The sequence below is a fragment of the Pseudophryne corroboree genome, chromosome 8, assembly GCF_028390025.1.
Source record: "Pseudophryne corroboree isolate aPseCor3 chromosome 8, aPseCor3.hap2, whole genome shotgun sequence".
Classification (NCBI taxonomy): Eukaryota; Metazoa; Chordata; class Amphibia; order Anura; family Myobatrachidae; genus Pseudophryne; species Pseudophryne corroboree.
In genome coordinates, this window is record NC_086451.1 from 257,536,121 (window position 1) to 257,559,592 (window position 23,472).

General features: G+C 47.6%; 1 long non-coding RNA gene across 3 annotated transcripts in view; it reads left to right on the top strand.

Annotated features, from left to right (window-relative positions):
* The window catches only part of LOC134947694 (uncharacterized), a 54,053-nt gene extending 41,393 nt beyond the window's left edge, over positions 1-12,660 (top strand). For 2 of the 3 annotated variants that reach the window (XR_010182699.1, XR_010182701.1), the window contains exon 4: positions 12,453-12,660. This is a non-coding gene — a long non-coding RNA (uncharacterized LOC134947694). Of the gene's footprint in view, positions 1-5,018; positions 6,063-12,452 lie in introns of those variants that run through there. The other variant, XR_010182700.1, reaches the window with a different exon arrangement.
* The last annotated feature ends 10,812 nt before the right edge of the window (positions 12,661-23,472 follow it).

The following is a 23,472-nucleotide window of genomic DNA, read 5'->3' on the forward strand; positions in this document are numbered from 1 at the left end:
AATCTATATAAACAGCAGCTACTGGGTTAACATTAAGTTACTGTGTTATTCCTGGGTTTATAGCGCTGGGGTGTGTGCTGGCATACTCTGTCTCTGTCTCTCCAAAGGGCCTTGTGGGGGAATTGTCTTCAGATGAGCATTCCCTGAGTGTGTGGTGTGTCGGTACGTGTGTCTCGACATGTCTGAGGTAAAAGGCTCCCCTAAGGAGGAGATGGAGCAAATGTGTGTGTGTGAGTGGTGTCTCCATCGACAACGCCGACACCTGCTTGGATATGTGAAATTAAGTGCTAAGGTAAATTTATTGCACAAAAGATTAGAGAACAGACATGGAATCTACCCATGTCTGTCCCTATGTCGCAGAGACCTTCAGAGTCTCTCAATGCTCACTATCCAAAATAATAGACACTGATATCGACACAGAGTCTGACTCCAGTGTCGACTACGATAATGCAAAGTTACAGCCAAAATGGCAAGAAAGTATTCAATATATAATTATTGTAATAAAAAATGTTTTGCATATCACTGATGACTCATCTGTCTCTGACACAAGGGTACACATGTTTAAGGGGAAGAAAGCTGAGGTAAATTTCCCTCCTCTCATGAAGAAAAGAGCGGGAATCTCCAGACAAGAGACTGCAGTTTCCCACAAAGAATTCTCAGGGAGTATCCTTTCCCTACTAGGGCCAGGATACGATGGGAATCTTCCCCTAGGGTGTCACGTTTGCCCAAAAGGTAGCGCTGACTTAACAGCTATCCTCAGGGATCCTGCAGATAGCATGCAGTAAAAGTACTTTGAAGTCCATTTACACACATTCTGGTACACTACTCAGACCGGCGATTGTGTCGGCATGGGTTTATAGCGCTGTAGCAGCGTGGACAGATACCTTATCAGCAGAGATTGAGACCATGGTATGTATATATATATATGTATATATATAGATATATATATAAAAGATGCTGTCTTAGATATATATATATAAAACATACCCAAAGAGACATTAGTCTACTGCAGAGGTTCTCAAACTCGGTCCTCAGGACCCCACACAGTGCATGTTTTGCAGGTAACCCAGCAGGTGCACAGGTGTATTAATTACTCACTGACACATTTTAAAAGGTCCACAGGTGAAGCTAATTGTTCCACTTGTGATTCTGTGAGGAGACCTGCAAAACATGCACTGTGTGGGGTCCTGAGGACCGAGTTTGAGAACCTGTGGTCTACTGGGTTCTAGAGTCAACGCTATGTCGATTTCTGCTTGACATGTCCTGTGGAACATGCAATGGACAGGTGATGCCGACTTAAGAGGCATATGGAAGGTTTATCTTACAAGGCTGAGGATTGTGTGGAGAAGGGATCTCGGACCTGGTCTCCACAGCTATAGCTGGTAATTCTGATCTTTTGCCTTATATTCCAGCACAGCCTAGGAAAGCACGACATTATCAAATGCAGTCCTTTCGATCACAAAGAAACAAGAAAGTCCGAGGTGCGTCCTTTCTTGCCAGAGGCAGGGGCAGAGGAAAGAAGCTGCACAGCACAGCTAGTTCCCAGGAACAGAAGTCCTCCCCGGCCTCTACAAAATCCACCGCATGTCACTGGGGCTCCACAGGCGGAGCTAGGCCCGGTGGGGGCACGTCTTCGAAATTTCAGCCACAAGTGGGTTCACTCCCTGTTGGATCCCTGGGCAATAGATATTGTGTCTCAGGGATACAAGCTGGACTTCGAGGAGATGCTCCCTCACCGACGGCCCTGCCGGCTTCCCCCCACGAGAGGGAAATAGTGTTAACTGCAATTCACAAATTGTATCTTCAACAGGTGGTGGTCAAGGTTCCCCTCCTTCAACAAGGAGGGGGTTATTATTCGACCATGTTGTAGTCCCGAAACCGGACGGTTCGGTCAGACCCATATTGAATTTAAAATCCCTGAACATATACCTGAAAAGGTTCAAGTTCAAGATGGAATCGCTGAGAGCGGTCGTCGCAAGCCTGGAAGGGGGGGATTTTATGTTGTCTCTGGACATAAAGGATGCATACCTTCATGTCCCCATTTATCCACCTCATCAGGCGTACCTCAGATTTGTGGTACAGGATTGTCATTACCAATTTCAGACGTTGCCGTTTGGTCTCTCCACGGCACCGAGAATATTTACCAAGGTAATGGCGGAAATGATGGTACTCCTGCGGAAGCAAGGGGGTCGCAATTATCCCATACTTGGACGATCTCATAAAAGCGGGATCAAGAGAGCAGTTGCTGATCAGCGTAGCACTTTCTCTGGAAGTGTAACGGCAACACGGCTGGATTCTAAATATTCCAAAGTCGCAGTTGGTTCCTACGGCTCGTCTGCCTTTCCTAGGCATGATTCTAGACACAGACCAGAAAAGGGTTTATCTCTCGATAGAGAGAGCTCAGGAGCTCATGACACTGGTCAGGAACCTATTAAAACCAAAACAGGTGTCAGTGCATCACTGCACTCGAGTCCTGGGAAGGATGGTGGCATCATACGAGGCCATTCCCTTCGGCAGGTTCCATGCAATGACCTTTCAATGGGACTTACTGGACAAGTGGTCCGGATCACATCTTCAGATGCATCGGTTAATCACCCTATCCCCCAGGGCCAGGGTGTCTCTCCTGTGGTGGCTGCAGAGTGCTCACCGCCTCGAGGGCCGCAGATTCGGCATTCAGGACTGGGTCCTGGTGACCACGGATGCAAGCCTCCGAGGGTGGGGAGCAGTCACACAGGGAAGAAATTTCCAAGGTCTGTGGTCAAGTCAGGAGACTTGCCTTCACATCAACATCCTGGAACTAAGGGCCGTATACAACGCCCTACGTCAAGCGGAGACCCTGCTTCGCGACCAACCGGTTCTGATTAAGTCAGACACCATCACCACAGTGGCTCATGTAAACTGACAAGGCGGCACAAGGAGCAGGGTAGCGAGGGCGAAAGCCACCAGAATTCTTCGCTGGGCGGAAAATCACGTAAGCGCACTGTCAGCAGTGTTCATCCTGGGAGTGGACAACTGGGAAGCAGACTTCCTTAGCAGACACGACCTCCACCCGGGAGAGTGGGGACTTCATCAGGAAGTCTTCGCACAGACTGCAAGTCGGTGGGTACTGCCACAGGTGGACATGATGGCATCCCGCCTCAACAAAAAACTACAGAGGTATTGCGCCAGGTCAAGAGACCCTCAGACGATAGCTGTAGACGCCCTGGTGACACCGTGGGTGTTCCAGTCGGTCTATGTATTTCCTCCTCTTCCTCTCATACCCAAGGTGCTGAGAATAATAAGAAAAAGAGGAGTGAGAACGATACTCATTGTTCCAGATTGGCCACGAAGGACTTGGTATCCAGATCTGCAATAAATGCTCACAGAACACCCGTGGCCTCTTCCTCTAAGACAGAACTTGTTGCAACAGGGGCCCTGTCTGTTCCAAGACTTACCACGGCTGCGTTTGACGGCATGGCGGTTGAACGCCGGATCCTAGCGGAGAAAGGCATTCCGGAGGAGTTCATTCCTACGCTGATAAAGGACGTGACAGCTCAACATTATCACCGTATATGGCGAAAATATGTTGCTTGGTGTGAGGCCAGGAATGCCCCTACGGAGGAATTCCAGCTGGGCCGTTTCCTTCACTTCCTACAGTCAGGAGTGAATTTGGGCCTAAAATTGGTGTCCATTAAGGTCCAGATTTCGGCCCTATCCATTTTCTTTCAAAAGGAGATGACTTCTCTACCTGAAGTTCAGACGTTTGTAAAGGAAGTGCTGCATATTCAACCCCCTTTTGTGCCACCAGTGGCACCTTGGGATCTTAACGTGGTGTTGAGTTTCCTGAAATCCCACTGGTTTGAACCACTCAAAACGGTGGAGTTGAAATATCTCACGTGGAAGGTGGTCATGCTATTAGCCTTGGCTTCGGCTAGGCGTGTGTCAGAATTGGCGGCTTTGTCACATAAAAGCCCCTATCTGGTTTTCCATGCGGATAGAGCAGAATTGCGGACCCGTCCACAATTTCTGCCGAAAGTGGTTTCATCCTTTCATATAAACCAACCTATTGTGGTGCCTGTGGCTACTACGGACTTGGAGGATTCCGAGTTGCTTGATGTAGTCAGGGCTTTGAAGGTTTATGTAGCCAGAACGGCTAGGGTCAGGAAAACAGAGTCTTTGTTTATGCTGTATGCTTCCAACAAGCTTGGTGCTCCTGCTTCAAAGCAGACTATTGCTCGCTGGATCTGTAACACGATTCAGCAGGCTCATTCGGCGGCTGGATTGCCGCTGCCAAAATCAGTTGAGGCCCATTCCACTAGGAAGGTGGGCTCTTCTTGGGCGGCTGCCCGAGGGGTCTCGGCAATACAACTTTGCCGAGCGGCTACTTGGTCAGGTTCAAACACTTTTGCAAAGTTCTACAAGTTTGATACCCTGGCCGAGGAGGACCTTGTGTTTGCTCAATCGGTGCTGCAGAGTCATCCGCACTCTCCCGCCCGTTTGGGAGCTTTGGTATAATCCCCATGGTCCTTACGGAGTCCCCAGCATCCACTAGGACGTTAGAGAAAATAAGATTTTACTCACCGGTAAATCTATTTCTCGTAGTCCGTAGTGGATGCTGGGCGCCCGTCCCAAGTGCGGACTTCTTCTGCAATTCTTGTATATGGTTATTGCTTAAATAAGGGTTATGTTATGGTTGCATCAGGGTTGACCTGTTGCTCTGTTGTTGTTCATACTGTTGACTGGGTATGTTTATCTCAAGTTATACGGTGTGATTGGTGTGGCTGGTATGAATCTTGCCCTGGATTACCAAAATCCTTTCCTTGTACTGTCAGTTCTTCCGGGCACAGTTTCTCTAACTGAGGTCTGGAGGAGGGACATAGAGGGAGGAGCCAGAGCACACCAGAATCTAAATTCTTTCTTAAAGTGCCCATGTCTCCTGCGGAGCCCGTCTATTCCCCATGGTCCTTACGGAGTCCCCAGCATCCACTACGGACTACGAGAAATAGATTTACCGGTAAGTAAAATCTTATTATTTTAAGGATGAAGTTAGAACCGGAGTTTGAACGGGATTTGGACGTTGGACAACACTAGAATCTCTAATTAAATTTAGTTCCACAAACACTGCAACTCAGGATCATTCATTATATGTCCTCTCCTCACTTCTGCCATGAGAACACCAGGACCAATGCCTGCTACCCCTCCGTCCAAGAACATCATGACTGCCCCCGGACCTACCCCTCAAGCTGAGCAGGGAACTGAGGGGAGCGAGCATCAGGACCAGGCCCAGCAGCAGGGTCATTTCCATTGCACATTAGTGTGCTCCCCACATTCTCATACTCACCCGCACTGCTCCCATGAGACCAGGTCATTTATAAATTTCTCAAAATAATGTTATTACAGTTTTTCTCCATCTGTTGATTCCTGCAAATGTGTTTTCTCTTCTTTTTCTTCTTACAGCATACTTCCACCCCACTGTATGCTATTCCTGTAATGTTTACCTCCACTGATTGCACACCCTTCCAGCAGCAACCTGTGCAGTGCGCCCCACATGGCTTCCTCGGATGGTGTCTCCGTGGGCAGGGTGTGCTTCATTTGGATCTTTCCGTGCAGGGTATAGCATACTACTAAACACGTGTCAGTTTGCCCATACATGCATTTAGCCCTTGTATGGTTCATATCCCACAGTGTAACCTTCGTAGTGCGCCCAACATGGCAGCTTCATCTGGTGCACTTGTGGATGGGATGAAAATTATATGGACCTGATGGTTTTGTTGGAACCCTACTCTGAACTTTAGGACTCTGCAATTTCCCCATTTTGTGTTATCTCTTCTAGGGGTAGACTATTCCACCCTGGGTAATCCTACACAGTGCGCCCAAGATGGCTGCAGCACCTGGCACCTTGTGAGGGTGGAATACACAACCCTTGGAAGTTATTACCCAAAATGCCTACACCAATCATGCATTATGCTTACTGTGTGCTCAAGGTTTTCTTTTGTCTGTGTGGCTTATCTATTGCTGTATTACTTAAATCTTTTGTATTATGTGCATTGTTTTTGATGTCTGTAAAGCACCTTGAGTCCTGTTGGAGAAAAAGCGCTATATAAATAAAATTATTATTATTATTATTATTATTATTATTATTATTTTATTTGATAAACAAATTTTTACCGCTTCTATTTTTTTAAAGCATTCTTACTTTGCAGAATTTTTTCCACACCTGCCTAAAACTTTTGCACGGTACTGTATTTCTCTGACGTCCTAGTGGATGCTGGGAACTCCGTAAGGACCATGGGGAATAGACGGGCTCCGCAGGAGACTGGGCACTCTAAAAGAAAGATTAGGTACTATCTGGTGTGCACTGGCTCCTCCCACTATGACCCTCCTCCAGACCTCAGTTAGATTTAGTGCCCGGCCGAGCTGGATGCACACTAGGGGCTCTCCTGAGCTCCTAGAAAGAAAGTTTATTTTAGGTTTTTTATTTTACAGTGAGACCTGCTGGCAACAGGCTCACTGCATCGAGGGACTAAGGGGAGAAGAAGCGAACCTACCTGCTTGCAGCTAGCTTGGGCTTCTTAGGCTACTGGACACCATTAGCTCCAGAGGGATCGACCGCATGGAACTGGCCATGGTGTTCGTTCCCGGAGCCGCGCCGCCGTCCCCCTTACAGAGCCAGAAGCAAGAAGAGGTCCAGAAAATCGTCGGCAGAAGACTTCGGTCTTCACCAAGGTAGCGCACAGCACTGCAGCTGTGCGCCATTGCTCCTCATGCACACTTCACACTCCGGTCACTGAGGGTGCAGGGCGCTGGGGGGGGGCGCCCTGAGGGCAATATATGACACCTTGGCTGGCAAATCTACATCATATATAGTCCTAGAGGCTATATAGATGTAAAATTACCCCTGCCAGTATTCCAGAAAAAGCGGGAGAAAGTCAGTTGAAAAAGGGGCGGGGCTTCTCCCTCAGCACACTGGAGCCATTTTCTCTTCACAGTGCAGCTGGAAGACAGCTCCCCAGGCTCTCCCCTGTAGTTTTCAGGCTCAAGGGTTAAAAAGAGAGGGGGGGCACAAAATTTAGGCGCAATATTGTATATACAAGCAGCTATTGGGAAAAATTCACTCAATATAGTGTTAATCCCTAAATTATATAGCGCTCTGGTGTGTGCTGGCATACTCTCTCTCTGTCTCCCCAAAGGGCTGTGTGGGGTCCTGTCCTCAGTCAGAGCATTCCCTGTGTGTGTGTGCGGTGTGTCGGTACGGCTGTGTCGACACGTTTGATGAGGAGGCTTATGTGATGGCAGAGCAGATGCCGATAAATGTGATGTCGCCCCCTGTGGGGCCGACACCAGAGTGGATGGATAGGTGGAAGGTATTAACCGACAGTGTCAACTCCTTACATAAAAGGCTGGATGACGTAACAGCTATGGGACAGCCGGCTTCTCAGCCCGCGCCTGCCCAGGCGTCTCAAAGGCCATCAGGGGCTCAAAAACGCCCGCTCCCTCAGATGGCAGACACAGATGTCGACACGGAGTCTGACTCCAGTGTCGACGAGGTTGAGACATATACACAATCCACTAGGAACATCCGTTACATGATCCCGGCAATAACAAATGTGTTACACATTTCTGACATTAACCCAAGTACCACTAAAAAAGGATTTTATGTTTGGGGAGAAAAAGCAGGCTGTGTTTTGTTCCCCCATCAAATGAGTGAATGAAGTGTGAAAAAGCGTGGGTTCCCCCGATAAGAAACTGGTAATTTCTAAAAAGTTACTGATGGCGTACCCTTTCCCGCCAGAGGATAAGTTACGCGGGGAGATATCCCCTAGGGTGGATAAGGCGCTCACACGTTTGTCAAAAAAGGTGGCACTGCCGTCTTAGGATACGGCCACTTTGAAGGTACCTGCTGATAAAAAGCAGGAGGCTATCCTGAAGTCTGTATTTACACACTCGGGTACTAGACTGAGACCTGCAGATAGTGCTGCTGCAGCGTGGTCTGTAACCCTGTCAAACAGGGATACTATTTTGCGAACATAAGACGTCGTCTTATATATGAGGGATGCACAGAGGGATATTTTGCCGGCTGGCATCCAGAATTAATGCAATGTCCATTCTGTCAGGAGGGTATTAGAGACCCGACACTGGACAGGTGATGCTGACTTTAAAAGGCACATAGAGCCTTATAAGGGTGAGGAATTGTTTGGGGATGGTCTCTGGGACCTCGTATCCACAGCAACAGCTGGGAAGAAAAATTTTTACCTCAGGTTTCCTCACAGCCTAAGAAAGCACTGTATTATCAGGTACAGTCCTTTTGGCTTCAGAAAAGCAAGCAGGTCAAAGGCGCTTCCTTTCTGCACAGAGACGAGGGAAGAGGGAAAAAGCTGCACCAGTCAGCCAGTTCCCAGAATCAAAATTCTTCCCCCGCTTCCTCTGAGTCCACCGCATGACGCGGGGGCTCCACAGGCGTAGCCAGGTACGGTGGGGGGCCGCCTCAAAAATTTCAGCGATCAGTGGGCTCGCTCACAGGTGGATCCCTGGATCCTTCAAGTAGTATCTCAGGGGTACAAGCTGGAATTCGAGGCGTCTCCCCCCGCCGTTTCCTCAAATCTGCCTTGCCGACAACTCCCTCAGGTAGGGAGGCTGTGCTAGAGGCAATTCACAAGCTGTATTCCCAGCAGGTGATAGTCAAGGTGCCCCTACTTCAACAAGGACGGGGTTACTATTCCACACTATTTGTGGTACCGAAACCGGACGGTTCGGTGAGACCCATTTTAAATTTGAAATCCTTGAACACATACATAAAAAAATTCAAGTTCAAGATGGAATCGCTCAGGGCGGTTATTGCAAGCCTGGAGGAGGGGGATTACATGGTATCCCTGGACATCAAGGATGCTTACCTACATGTCCCCATTTACCATCCTCACCAGGAGTACCTCAGATTTGTGGTACAGGATTGCCATTACCAATTCCAAACACTGCCGTTTGGACTGTCCACGGCACCGAGGGTCTTTACCAAGGTAATGGCAGAAATGATGATACTCCTTCGAAAAAAGGGAGTTTTTAATTATCCCGTACTTGGACGATCTCCTTATAAAGGCGAGGTCCAAGGAGCAGTTGTTGGTCGGAGTAGCACTATCTCGGGAAGTGCTACAACAGCACGGATGGATTCTATACATTCCAAAGTCACAGCTGGTTCCTACCACACGCCTACTGTTCCTGGGGATGGTTCTGGACACAGAACAAAAAAAAAAAAAAAAAAAAGTTTCTCCCCCAGGAGAAAGCCAAGGAGCTGTCATCTCTAGTCAGAGACCTCCTGAAACCAAAACAGGTATCGGTGCATCACTGCACACGAGTCCTGGGAAAAATGGTAGCTTCTTACGAAGCAAAATTCCATTCGGCAGGTTCCATGCAAGAACCTTTCAGTGGGACCTCTTGGACAAGTGGTCGGGATCGCATCTTCAGATGCATCGGCTGATAACCCTGTCTCCAAGGACCAGGGTATCTCTACTGTGGTGGCTGCAGAGTGCTCATCTTCAAGAGGGCCGCAGATTCGGCATACAGGACTGGGTCCTGGTAACCACGGATGCCAGCCTTCGAGGCTGGGGGGCAGTCACACAGGGAAGAAATTTCCAAGGACTTTGGTCAAGTCAGGAGTCGTCCCTACACATAAATATTCTGGAACTGAGGGCCATTTACAATGCCCTAAGTCTGGCAAGGCCTCTGCTTCAAAACCAGCCGGTACTGATCCAATCAGACAACATCACGGTAGTCGCCCATGTAAACCGACAGGGCGGCACAAGAAGCAGGATGGCGATGGCAGAAGCCACAAGGATTCTCCGATGGGCGGAAAATCACGTCTTAGCACTGTCAGCAGTGTTCATTCCGGGAGTGGACAACTGGGAAGCAGACTTCCTCAGCAGACACGACCTACACCCGGGAGAGTGGGGACTTCATCCAGAAGTCTTCCAACTGTTGGTAAACCGTTAGGAAAGGCCACAGGTGGACATGATGGCGTCCCGCCTAAACAAAAAAACTAGATATTGCGCCAGGTCAAGGGACCCTCAGGCAATAGCTGTGGACGCTCTAGTGACACCGTGGGTGTACCAGTCGGTTTATGTATTCCCTCCTCTGCCTCTCATGCCAAAGGTACTGAGAATAATAAGAAAACGAGGAGTAAAAATGATACTCGTGGTTCCGGATGGGCCAAGAAGAGCTTGGTACCCAGAACTTCAAGAAATGATATCAGAGGACCCATGGCCTCTACCGCTCAGACAGGATCTGCTACAGCAGGGGCCCTGTCTGTTCCAAGACTTACCGCGGCTGCGTTTAACGGCATGGCGGTTGAATTCCGGATCCTAAAGGAAAAGGGCATTCCGGAGGAAGTCATTCCTACGCTGATAAAAGCCAGGAAAGAAGTAACCGCAAACCATTATCACCGTATTTGGTGAAAATATGTTGCGTGGTGTGAGGCCAGGAAGGCCCCAACAGAGGAATTTCAGCTGGGTCGTTTTCTGCACTTCCTACAGTCAGGAGTGACTATGGGCCTAAACTTGGGTTCCATTAAGGTCCAGATTTCGGCTCTGTCGATTTTCTTCCAGAAAGAACTGGCTTCACTGCCTGGAGTTCAGACATTTGTAAAGGGAGTGCTACATATTCAGCCCCCTTTTGTGCCTCCTGTGGCACCTTGGGATCTCAACGTGGTGTTGAGTTTCTTAAAATCACATTGGTTTGAGCCACTTAATACTGTGGATTTGAAATATCTCACGTGGAAAGTGGTCATGTTATTGGCCTTGGCTTCGGCCAGGCGTGTGTCAGAATTGGCGGCTTTGTCATGTAAAAGCCCTTATCTGATTTTCCATATGGATAGGGCAGAATTGAGGACTCGTCCCCAGTTTCTCCCTAAGGTGGTATCAGCTTTTCACTTGAACCAACCTATTGTAGTGCCTGCGGCTACTAGGGACTTGGAAGATTTCAAGTTACTGGACGTAGTCAGGGCCTTAAAAATGTATATTTCCAGGACGGCTGGAGTCAGGAAAACTGATTCGCTTTTTATCCTGTAGGCACCCAACAAAATAGGTGCTCCTGCTTCTAAGCAGACTATTGCTCGCTGAATTTGTAGCACAATTCAGCTGGAGCATTCTGCGGCTGGATTGCCGCATCCTAAATCAGTAAAAGCCCATTCCACAAGGAAAGTGGGCTCATCTTGGGCGGCTGACCGAGGGGTCTCGGCTTTACAACTTTGCCGAGCTGCAACTTGGTCAGGGGCAAACACGTTTGCTAAATTCTACAAATTTGATACCCTGGCTGAGGAGGACCTTGAGTTCTCTCATTCGGTGCTGCAGAGTCATCCGCACTCTCCCGCCCGTTTGGGAGCTTTGGTATAATCCCCATGGTCCTTACGGAGTTCCCAGCATCCACTAGGACGTCAGAGAAAATAAGATTTTACTCACCGGTAAATCTATTTCTCGTAGTCCGTAGTGGATGCTGGGCGCCCATCCCAAGTGCGGATTGTCTGCAATACTTGTATGTAGTTATTGCCTAACTAAGGGTTATTGTTGAGCCATCTGTTGAGAGGCTCAGTTATATTTCATACTGTTAACTGGGTATAGTATCACGAGTTATACGGTGTGATTGGTGTGGCTGGTATGAGTCTTACCCGGGATTCAAAATCCTTCCTTATTGTGTCAGCTCTTCCGGGCACAGTATCCTAACTGAGGTCTGGAGGAGGGTCATAGTGGGAGGAGCCAGTGCACACCAGATAGTACCTAATCTTTCTTTTAGAGTGCCCAGTCTCCTGCGGAGCCCGTCTATTCCCCATGGTCCTTACGGAGTTCCCAGCATCCACTACGGACTACGAGAAATAGATTTACTGGTGAGTAAAATCTTATTATTGGCCCTCATTCCGAGTTGACCGCTCGCTAGCAGTTTTTAGCATCCATGCAAACGCTATGCCGCCGCCCACTGGGAGTGTATTTTAGCTTAGCAGAAGTGCGAACGAAAGGATCACAGAACGGCTACAAAATAATTTTGTGCAGTTTCAGAGTAGCTTCAGACCTACTCAGCGCTTGCGATGCCGTCAGACTGTTCAGTTCCTGTTTTGATATCACGAACACGCCCTGCGTTCTCCCAGACACGCCTGCGTTTTTTCTGGCATGCCTGTATTTTTCCGAACACTCCCTGAAAACAGTCAGTTGACACCCAGAAACGCCCTCTTCCTGTCAATCACTCTGCGGCCAGCAGTGCGACTGAAATGCTTCGCTAGACCTTGTGTAAAACTGCATCGTGAAAGTACGTCGCGCGTGAGCATTGCACCGCATGCGCAGAAGTGCCGCTTTTTTGACTGATCGCTGCGCAGCGACCGAAAACAGCTAGCGAACAACTCGGAATGACCACCATTGTTCTATTGTTTGTTCTGTTCTCTGTGCTATACCCCAGTGCATTTGTTCATGTACATAATAAAGCCATTTGACTCCCTGCAGTATGAGCTGAGCTGCAAATTGAAAAATGAAAAATGATCAGTATAGAGAAGAACCGGAGCAGCAAGCAAATACTATCGCTGCATCTGATGCCACCAGTCATGACAATACTAGTCCTTCAACATCATCAACTAAAGTTAATGCTTAAGGGCATATAGAGTTTAAGTCAGGGCATCCGTAATAAATAAATAAATAAAAAACAACAATAATATTTACACTGGTAAATAAATAAAATACCTCTATTAAAGGAATAGTTTAGTGCAGAAAAATATAAAATTGGCAACAAGCCATTCACCACATGCCATGGCAAGGAAAAGCTCAGGCCTTGGCCTTCATTTATGAGTGGCGGTTCTGCAACTGTCAGTGAGGCATCTTCTGCCTCTCATGACGATGCAAGACCTTTTTACTCAGAGTCTACAAAAGGTATCAAAAAATGAAGACCACTAAGGCAGCAGAACAAACTGTGTATTCAGAAATATAATCCCTGAGGAGAATCTGAGTGTCCACGAGTACCGTGTGTGAGCATGACCTTTCTGATACTGTTCTTGTAGAGAAGCCTCCTTCCACCATTTCTGCACCCTCTGCAAATGTGGGGATGAGCAGCACAAGTCAACATGCTGACATAGAAATTGAGGATGCTACCATGGTGCAAGAGGTTGAGGGGGATATTTGCATAGCTGACACTGGCGCCAGTGAGGATGTTGAGGATGAGGATGTTGTTTGTGTACATCAGGCCCAGTTAACAGTTCTTGTCCCTGATGAGAAGAAGGTCATTGTCATAGGACCAAAAAATCCAGCTCTTATGTGTGGATTTATTTTTACCCAAATCCTAACATCAGTTGTCAAGCCATCTGTAGCGTTTGTAAAACCACAATAAGTAGAGGTAGGGATGTTAACCATCTAGGAACCTCCTCCAGTTACATAATTTGCAGCAAGCTCATAAGAAGTTTTGTCAACAACAGAAACTTATGCTAAAAAAAACAATAAACAAGCAGTCCAGCATCAGTTATCTCTCTACTCTCATCTAGATCCCAACACCTGCAATCCCCACTTCATCCTGAATATCTTTACTAATGACCGCAGGGTAGTTCGGCATCCAGTTTGATAAAGTTAGGTGATTCCTCCCCTATCCAGGATTCCTCAGAAGAATTCTCAGTGCTAGGCCTGCTGCTGGGGGTGGATCTTCATTGCAGAAGGGGACTAAGAAAAGTATTTCTCTGACGTCCTAGTGGATGCTGGGGACTCCGTCAGGACCATGGGGATTAGCGGCTCCGCAGGAGACAGGGCACAAAAATAAAGCTTTAGGATCAGGTGGTGTGCACTGGCTCCTCCCCCTATGACCCCCCTCCAAGCCTCAGTTAGGTTTTTGTGCCCGTCCGAGCAGGGTGCAATCTAGGTGGCTCTCCTAAAGAGCTGCTTAGAAAAAGTTTTTAGGTTTTTTATTTTACAGTGAGTCCTGCTGGCAACAGGCTCACTGCAACGAGGGACTTAGGGGAGAAGAAGTGAACTCACCTGCGTGCAGGATGGATTGGCTTCTTAGGCTACTGGACACCATTAGCTCCAGAGGGATCGAACACAGGCCCAGCCATGGAGTCCGGTCCCGGAGCCGCGCCGCCGACCCCCTTGCAGATGCCGAAAAGTGAAGAGGTCCAGAAACCGGCGGCAGAAGACTTTTCAGTCTTCATGAGGTAGCGCACAGCACTGCAGCTGTGCGCCATTGTTGTCACACACTTCACACCAGCGGTCACGGAGGGTGCAGGGCGCTGCGGGGGGCGCCCTGGGCAGCAATGAAATACCTATACTGGCTAAAAGATACATCACATATAGCCCCTGGGGCTATATGGATGTATTTAACCCCTGCCAGGTCTCAGAAAAACGGGAGAAGAAGCCTGCCGAAAAGGGGGCGGGGCCTATTCTCCTCAGCACACAGCGCCATTTTCCCTCACAGAAATGCTGGTGGGAAGGCTCCCAGGCTCTCCCCTGCACTGCACTACAGAAACAGGGTTAAAACAGAGAGGGGGGGGCACTTATTTGGCGATATGATTATATATATATTAAGATGCTATAAGGGAAAAACACTTTTATAAAGGTTGTCCCTGTATAATTATAGCGTTTTGGTGTGTGCTGGCAAACTCTCCCTCTGTCTCTCCAAAGGGCTAGTGGGGTCCTGTCCTCTATCAGAGCATTCCCTGTGTGTGTGCTGTGTGTCGGTACGTGTGTGTCGACATGTATGAGGACGATGTTGGTGAGGAGGCGGAGCAATTGCCTGTAATGGTGATGTCACTCTCTAGGGAGTCGACACCGGAATGGATGGCTTATTTAAGGAATTACGTGATAATGTCAACACGCTGCAAGGTCGGTTGACGACATGAGACGGCCGGCAAACCAATTAGTACCTGTCCAGGCGTCTCAAACACAGTAAGGGGCGTTAAAACGTCCTTTTACCTCAGTCGGTCGACACAGACACGGACACTGACTCCAGTGTCGACGGTGAAGAAACAAACGTATTTTCCTTTAGGGCCACACGTTACTTGTTAAGGGCAATGAAGGAGGTGTTACATATTTCTGATACTACAAGTACCACAAAAAAGGGTATTATGTGGAGTGTGAAAAAACTACCTGTAGTTTTTCCTGAATCAGATAAATTAAATGAAGTGTGTGATGATGCGTGGGTTTCCCCCGATAGAAAATTATTGGCGGTATACCCTTTCCCGCCAGAAGTTAGGGCGCGTTGGGAAACACCCCTTAGGGTGGATAAGGCGCTCACACGCTTATCAAAACAAGTGGCGGTACCGTCTCCAGATAGGGCCGCCCTCAAGGAGCCAGCTGATAGGAGGCTGGAAAATATCCTAAAAAGTATATACACACATACTGGTGTTATACTGCGACCAGCGATCGCCTCAGCCTGGATGTGCAGCGCTGGGGTGGCTTGGTCGGATTCCCTGACTGAAAATATTGATACCCTTGACAGGGACAGTATTTTATTGACTATAGAGCATTTAAAGGATGCATTTCTATATATGCGAGATGCACAGAGGGATATTTGCACTCTGGCATCAAGAGTAAGTGCGATGTCCATATCTGCCAGAAGTTGTTTATGGACACGACAGTGGTCAGGTGATGCAGATTCCAAACGGCACATGGAAGTATTGCCGTATAAAGGAGAAAAAGACAACGTCTTTTCAGCCTCAGTCCTTTCGTCCCCCAGCCTCAGTCCTTTCGTCCCCATAAGGGCAAGCGGGCAAAAGGCCAGTCATATCTGCCATGGGATAGAGGAAAGGGAAGAAGACTGCAGCAGGCAGCCCATTCCCAGGAACAGAAGCCCTCCACCGCTTCTGCCAAGTCCTCAGCATGACGCTGGGGCCGTACAAGCGGACTCAGGTGCGGTGGGGGGTCGTCTCAAGAGTTTCAGCACGCAGTGGGCTCACTCGCAAGTGGACCCCTGGATCCTACAAGTAGTATCCCAGGGGTACAGATTGGAGATTCGAGACGTCTCCCCCTCGCAGGTTCCTGAAGTCTGCTTTACCAACGTCTCCCTCCGACAGGGAGGCAGTAGTGGAAACAATTCACAAGCTGTATTCCCAGCAGGTGATAATCAAAGTACCCCTCCTACAACAAGGAAAGGGGTATTATTCCACACTATATTGTGGTGCTGAAGCCAGACGGCTCGGTGAGACCTATTCTAAATCTGAAATATTTGAACACTTACATACAAAGGTTCAAATCAAGATGGAGTCACTCAGAGCAGTGATAGCGAACCAGGAAGAAGGGGACTATATAGTGTCCCGGGACATCAGGGATGCTTACCTCCATGTCCAAATTTGCCCTTCTCACCAAGGGTACCTCAGGTTCGTGGTACAGAACTGTCACTATCAGTTTCAGACGCTGCCGGTTGGATTGTCCACGGCACCCCGGGTCCTTACCAAGGTAATGGCCGAAATGATGATTCTTCTTCAAAGAAAATGGACGATCTCCTGATAAGGGCAAGGTCCAGAGAACAGTTGGAGGTCGGAGTAGCACTATCTCAAGTAGTTCTACGACAGCACGGGTGGATTCTAAATATTCCAAAACCGCAGCTGTTTCCGACGACACGTCTGCTGTTCCTAGGGATGATTCTGGACACAGTCCAGAAAAAGGTGTTTCTCCCGGAGAAGAAAGCCAGGGAGTTATCCGAGCTAGTCAGGAACCTCCTAAAACCAGGAAAAGTGTCAGTGCATCATTGCACAAGGGTCCTGGGAAAAATGGTGGCTTCTTACGAAGCGATTCCATTCGGCAGATTTCACGCAAGAACTTTTCAGTGGGATCTGCTGGAAAAATGGTCCGGATCGCATCTTCAGATGCATCAGCGGATAACCCTGTCTCCAAGGACAAGGGTGTTTCTTCTGCGGTGGCTGCAGAGTGCTCATCTACTAAAGGGCCGCAGATTCGGCATTCAGGACTGGGTCCTGATGACCACGGATGCCAGCCTGAGAGGCTGGGGAGCAGTCACACAGGAAAAAAATTTCCAGGGAGTGTGATCAAGTCTGGAGACTTCTCTCCACATAAATATACTGGAGCTAAGGGCAATTTACAATGTTCTAAGCTTAGCAAGACCTCTGCTTCAAGGTCAGCCGGTATTGATCCAGTGGGACAACATCACGGCAGTCGCCCACGTAAACAGACAGGGCGGCACAAGAAGCAGGAGGGCAATGGCAGAAACTGCAAGGATTCTTCGCTGGGCGAAAAATCATGTGATAGCACTGTCAGCAGTGTTCATTCCGGGAGTGGACAACTGGGAAGCAGACTTCCTCAGCAGGCACGACCTCCACCCGGGAGAGTGGGGACTTCATCCAGAAGTCTTCCACATGATTGTGAACCGTTGGGAAAAACCAAAGGTGGATATGATGGCGTCTCGCCTCAACAAAAAACTGGACAGGTATTGCGCCAGGTCAAGAGACCCTCAGGCAATAGCTGTGGACGCTCTGGTAACACCGTGGGTGTTCCAGTCAGTGTATGTGTTTCCTCCTCTGCCTCTCATACCAAAAGTACTGAGAATTATACGGCAAAGGGGAGTAAGAACGATACTCGTGGCTCCGGATTGGCCAAGAAGAACTTGGTACCCGGAACTTCAGGAGATGCTCACGGAAGATCCGTGGCCTCTACCTCTAAGACGGGACCTGCTTCAGCAGGGACCGTGTCTATTCCAAGACTTACCGCGGCTGCGTTTGACGGCATGGCGGTTGAACGCCGAATTCTAAGGGAAAAAGGCATTCCGGAAGAGGTCATTCCTACACTGGTAAAAGCCAGGAAGGAGGTGACTGCACAACATTATCACCGCATTTGGAGAAAATATGTTGCGTGGTGTGAGGCCAGGAAGGCCCCCACGGAGGAATTTCAATTGGGTCGATTCCTACATTTCCTGCAAACAGGATTGTCTATGGGCCTCAAATTGGGGTCCATTAAGGTTCGAATTTCGGCCCTGTCGATTTTCTTCCAGAAAGAATTGGCTTCAGTTCCTGAAGTCCAAACTTTTGTAAAAGGAGTACTACATATACAGCCCCCGGTTGTGCCCCCAGTGGCTCCGTGGGACCTTAATGTAGTTTTGGATTTTCTCAAATCCCATTGGTTTGAGCCACTCAAATCGGTGGATTTGAAATATCTTACATGGAAAGTAACCATGCTACTGGCCCTGGCTTCAGCCAGGAGAGTGTCAGAATTGGCGGCTTTATCGTATAAAAGCCCATATCTGATTTTCCATTCGGACAGGGCAGAACTGCGGACGCGTCCTCAGTTTCTGCCTAAGGTGGTGTCAGCGTTTCACCTGAACCAGCCTATTGTGGTGCCTGCGGCTACTAGCGATTTGGAGGATTCCAAGTTGCTGGACGTTGTCAAGGCATTGAAAATATATATTTCAAGGACGGCTGGAGTCAGAAAATCTGACTCGCTGTTTATACTGTATGCACCCAACAAGCTGGGTGCTCCTGCTTCTAAGCAGACGATTGCTCGTTGGATTTGTAGCACAATTCAACTTGCACATTCTGTGGCAGGCCTGCCACAGCCTAAATCTGTCTAGGCCCATTCCACAAGGAAGGTGGGCTCATCCTGGGCGGCTGCCCGAGGGGTCTCGGCATTACAACTCTGCCGAGCAGCTACGTGGTCGGGGGAGAACACGTTTGTAAAATTCTACAAATTTGATACCCTGGCTAAAGAGGACCTGGAGTTCTCTCATTCGGTGCTGCAGAGTCATCCGCACTCTCCCGCCCGTTTGGGAGCTTTGGTATAATCCCCATGGTCCTGACGGAGTCCCCAGCATCCACTAGGACGTCAGAGAAAATAAGATTTTACTTACCGATAAATCTATTTCTCGTAGTCCGTAGTGGATGCTGGGCGCCCATCCCAAGTGCGGATTGTCTGCAATACTTGTACATAGTTATTGTTACAAAAAAATCGGGTTGTTATTGTTGTGAGCCGTCTGTTCAGAGGCTCCTACGTTTGTCATACTGTTAACTGGGTTCAGATCACAAGTTGTACGGTGTGATTGGTGTGGCTGGTATGAGTCTTACCCGGGATTCAAAATCCTTCCTTATTGTGTACGCTCGTCCGGGCACAGTATCCTAACTGAGGCTTGGAGGAGGGTCATAGGGGGAGGAACCAGTGCACACCACCTGATCCTAAAGCTTTATTTTTGTGCCCTGTCTCCTGCGGAGCCGCTAATCCCCATGGTCCTGACGGAGTCCCCAGCATCCACTACGGACTACGAGAAATAGATTTATCGGTAAGTAAAATCTTATTTTTTTTTTAAAATGCCAATGACTGTTAAACAATCCTTTCCAAGAGGAAGCAAGAATGCAGCTGTCACTCGGTCGCACAGCATATCACTGACGCCATGATGGCAGATCTGCAGCCAATATCCACCACTAGTGAAGTGGGTTTTAGACAGTTAAATGAGGTCCTCTGTCCTCGCTACCAAATTCAATCTTAGATCCATTTTACTAGACAAGCAATACCTCGCCTGTACCAGGATGTTAAAAAAACAAACTAATAATTGGCATACAAAATGCGTTTGTACCCACTGTCCACTTAACCACAGATACTGTATGTGGACAAGTGGAAATGGGCAAACTAAAGATTGCATGACTGTGACAGCTCACTGGGTTGGTGAATCGCTTTCAGCAGCAGCAGTATCTAACAATGCCACCTCATTGGGAGGCAGGGTACTCTATGTATCACCGGCTTCTCTAAGAGGCATACCACTGACAACCTCCTAGAAAAACTAAGGTATGTCATAGAAAAGTGACTTACCCCACTTGGACTGTCCTCAGGATTTGCGTTCTAATAAAGCCACAAATATTGTGAAAGCATTACAGTTGGGTGAATTCCAACACATCCCGTGTTTTGCTCAAACAATCAACTTGGTGGTACATAGTTGTTGTTTTTTTAATAAAATAACATGTACATGCAGATGTGTCTGTGGCTCAAAACAATTTAGGGACATTTTCAGCATTCAGCAACAGCATGCAGGAGATTGCAGTGGCTGCAAGAACACTACAATGTGTCCTGCTACCAACCGGAGCAAGAGATGCTAACAAACTGTAATTCCAGCCTCTAAATGCTTCAGTGGATGGAGGAACAGCAAAAGGCCATCCACAGCGACACAACAAACCATGACATTGGGAGAGGAGGGGAGACTGTGCTTATGCCAACGTAGTGGAGAATACTTTCTGTCTTGTCAAGGTGCAGAAACCCTTCAAAGTAGTCACCTGTGAAGTGAGTTCAGACAGAGCTAGTTTGAGTCAGGTGATTACCCTAATTAAACTTTTGGAAAATCAGATTGAGAAATTGAAGAGTAGATGAAACAAAGGGATTCCACTAAGTATGTTGGATTTGTACATGAAGTCCTTTATTCACTTTGCCAGGATCCAAGAGTTGTCAATATCTTCGGATCACTACATTTTCAAGACCGTGCTTGATACTACGTTTAAGTTCTATATTGTGACTTTCTTTCCAACTAACCCAGATCTTAAGAGATGCAAAAAGCTACTGGTGAGCAAGTTTGCAGCTAAAGTGACACATGGTACTATGACGTCACTTTCTTCAGTTTCTCCGGCAACTGCTGCTACCAGGAACCAACTCAGCTTTTCCAAAAGACCCAGTGGTTATGCAGATGAGTCAACACAACATTTTTACATCTGGTTAGGTCTAAAAGAATTGCCCAAAATTAGTGACACCCCTACAGCAACTCTATCCGATGCGGTCACCATCCAAAGAATGGTGGAGGATTATTTTAATGACAGCATACAAATAGGCATGTCAGAGAGTCCCTTTGACTACTGAAAGGAAATAAAGGCAATTTGGAGGCCCTTGTACAAACTGGCTTAGCATTACTTAGGCTACCCACGCTCCAGTGTGTACTCAGAAAGAGTTTTCAGCACAGTTGGGAACCTTGTCAGTGATCGGCATAGGCTACTTCCTCAAAGTGTGGAAAAGATTATGTTCATCAAAATGAATTACAAATTTCACGAGGAAGATCTTCATCAGCAATTAAATCAAAGTACAGAGACTTCTGTAATGGTGATTCCAGCGGGGATGAATTGATATTGTGTGAAGATGATGTACTCATTGATGAGGGTGAGGATGAGGATGGTAATAACAATTACTTCCTGGCACTGTGGAGCTGTTATCTTAGCTGCCTTAAACCTATTGGTATCTTGTTTTGTGGGGGCCCAAACAAACCAAGCACTTCAGCACAAAAGTGTCAGTCCCTAGCTCTGAAGTGCTTGGTTTGTTAAACTATGCTTGTCCTTTTTAATATCCAAATTAAGGGTGGGTTGGAGGGCCCAAGGACAATTCTATCTTGCACCACTTTTCATTTCACACTGCTGTGTGGCAATGTTTCATAGATGTGCTACAAACTCCTGTGTTTATGCCATTGCTTTGTTGCTTAGTAACCAGCCAGCTTGCTGCAGCCTTTGGCCTAAACTGGATGAAAACTATATTGTGAGATGTGAGGTGGTCAGAATTTATTTGAAATTAATGTTATTGAGGTTAAAATACTGTAGGAGAAAAAAAAGAAAAGGTTACAATTTTGTAATGTTAGCTTTTTTTTATTTTTTTAAAAATAAATAAATACTGATCCAAAATCATTGAGGTGTTTTTGGCAAAATCAAATCCAAAACTGGACGACAAATTAGAACCAAATCCAGAAAAAATGGGCCGGTGCACATATCTAATTGTTTGATTGACTACAGAAAGGGCATGTTCACTCAGGTACCTAGACATGCAGAATGGTCACCAGACATATACATGTGAGAAAGTCATTATCTGTGGGAAGGTTAGTGAATATGCAAGTGCAGTGATGATTATGACAGTCATCAGCAATAGAGAACTGCTTGTGATTAGCTTATTGTAAATGTATTGCTGGCACTGAGCTGTGATTCACAATTGCTCTGGTAAACATTGTGCTTTTGCATGAGTATTCCACCAATTATTTTTTTTTATTATATTTTGCACTATAGTATGGTGATATGGGTGGTCTTCAGTATGCCGAATGTCGGGATCCCGGCGCACAGTATACCGGCGCCGGGATCCCGACACCCGGCATACCGACAGCTATTCTCCCTCGTGGGGGTCCACGACCCCCCTGGAAGGAGAATAAAATAGCGTGGCGCGCGTAGCGTGCCACCATGCTCACAGCGTGGCGAGCGCAGCCAGCCCGCAAGGGGCTCCTTTGCGCTCGCCACATTGTCGGTATGCCGGCGGTCGGGCTCCCAGCGCCGGTATGCTGGTCGCCGGCATACCATACTACACCCGGTGATACGATTCAGGCACATAGCGGGGGTGCCACTGGAGAAGTCAAGAACTTCTTCACAGTAACCTGCTCTGTTAATAGCACTAAGCAGAGAAAAGCCTTGTTTAACGCAAAACATGACTTTTCTCTGCTCTATGAATAGACATTTTAGGGATCTATTTATTAAACTAAAGAATCACTTTTCTCCAACACTTAACCTGGAAAAAGACAAAATTTTTGAATCTCTATATTTAGTAAACTGAAAAGTGTAGATAAAATGATAAATCACAAATTTCTCCATCTTCCCGCTTCTCCCACTGCAGTTCTGCAGTCCTCCTCCGTTTCAATCTCTGGATGGCATCATGCATATATTTATAGGGTAGAAGGTGCATATTTAATGGGTAGAAGAGAATAAAAGCAGGAAGAGACTGTTCTTTTTTTTTTTCTCTCTCTCTCATGGAAGTGCTTACCCGCCCCCTCATCATGACCACTTTTTTCGCAGGGCCGAAACTAAGATTTTCAACACCCGGGGCAAGGCAGTAATTAGGCTCCACCCCACCAACCAATCAGCTTCTAACTGTCATGTTACAGGTTGCATTTAAAAAATGATAGTTAGAGCTACTTGGTTGCTACTTTATCTCTCTCCAAATTTTGATGAATCTCCCTCTTAAGTGTGGATTAAACTGGTTTCCAGGGAAGAGATGGAGCATTGTGGGCACGGAGGCGGCCAAACGGGCACGGCGCATTGCAAACGGGGGCATGTCGGGGGCGTGTCATGGGCGTGTTGGGGGCCTGATCACGGCTGCTGTGTGACATCACACGCAGCCGCCGTGATCAAGAGCCATCCTCGGTCTCTGCTAACAAGCAGAAATTGCAATGCGTTCGCAATTTATGCTTGTTGAACAGGGGGCGGGGGGGGAGGCGGCGGTCAGCATGCTGGGTGGCCTTGACCAGCAATGGGCGGCTCCCCGCATGCATTCCAAAGGATTGCGAATTCTGCTAAAAAGCAGTTGCTGCGATCAAATAGTTGCTACCCACATATAGAGAAAAAATGCCCATTGCAAAAATTGCAAATACATCGCAATATCCAGGCTGATCGCAAAACCATACCCAATTCCTGGAAAATCAAAGTTTTTCCTATCTGCACCAGGCAAGGTCATCCACAATTCTTGCAACACAAAAGGCTTGAAGTGGTCATCGCTGATGTCAGACACACCATAAAAACGCCTGAGCATGCCTGTGATTTTTCAGACACAC